Consider the following 659-nt stretch of genomic DNA (forward strand, 5'->3'; position numbering starts at 1 on the left):
ATTGACCAAACATAACCGCCAGAGGCGGGTTGGAAGCTTCGCGTACCAATATAGTACAGAAACTGTATCAATAATAGCGTTAGTTGAAAGGAGTTGTGTTCCACAACGGTTTTCAATTTTGATGAGGGGTCCTTCGCGGCACTTGGGACCGTGTACAAAAACCCCCCCCCCCCCTCCCAGGCCACACTGGGGAGGGGTCAGGGTCCGGGATGTCGGCCCCGGGATAGCGCCGTGGACGGCGTCAGGGGGCGGAAAAGACGCACATGGCGAGTGTGGAACAGCAAATGCAGCCGAGTGTGCGAGCAAAGCAAAAACACCGGAAAACACAGGAAGAAGCGCGGCATACGCGGAAAAAAGGCGAATAAACGGAACGAGACGGAGAAAACACAAAACACAACAAAGATGCAGGCAATAGCAGCCATGAAGCGAAAATGAGGGGGCCCGAAGGAGGTGGCGGACACGCAACGTGGGGGGGGGGGGGCAGCCGCACGAGGGGGTACGGGGCTATATATATATGGGTATATATATATAGGGGTATATGTATATATGGCGGACAGACCCACAAAAAAAAAAAAAAAAGGGGTCCGTAAACCCCGGTCAAAAAAAATTGACCAAACATAACCGCCAAAGGCGGGTTGGAAGCTTCGCGTACCAATATA

At 52.5% G+C, this 659-nt stretch overlaps 2 non-coding genes across 2 annotated transcripts, besides 1 other annotated feature; both read right to left on the minus strand.

The window, feature by feature from the left end:
• Positions 1 to 85, minus strand: Tc00.1047053409475.10. The gene has a single exon (XR_008254022.1). It is a non-coding gene; the product is annotated as a spliced leader RNA, 3' partial (transcript).
• A 420-nt stretch (positions 86 to 505) lies between these two features.
• Positions 506 to 548: a microsatellite.
• A 31-nt stretch (positions 549 to 579) lies between these two features.
• Tc00.1047053409475.20 lies at positions 580 to 659 on the minus strand. The gene has a single exon (XR_008254023.1). It is a non-coding gene; the product is annotated as a spliced leader RNA, 5' partial (transcript).

Source organism: Trypanosoma cruzi (assembly GCF_000209065.1).
Source record: "Trypanosoma cruzi strain CL Brener chromosome Unknown tcruzi_1047053409475, whole genome shotgun sequence".
NCBI lineage: Eukaryota > Euglenozoa > Kinetoplastea > Trypanosomatida > Trypanosomatidae > Trypanosoma > Trypanosoma cruzi.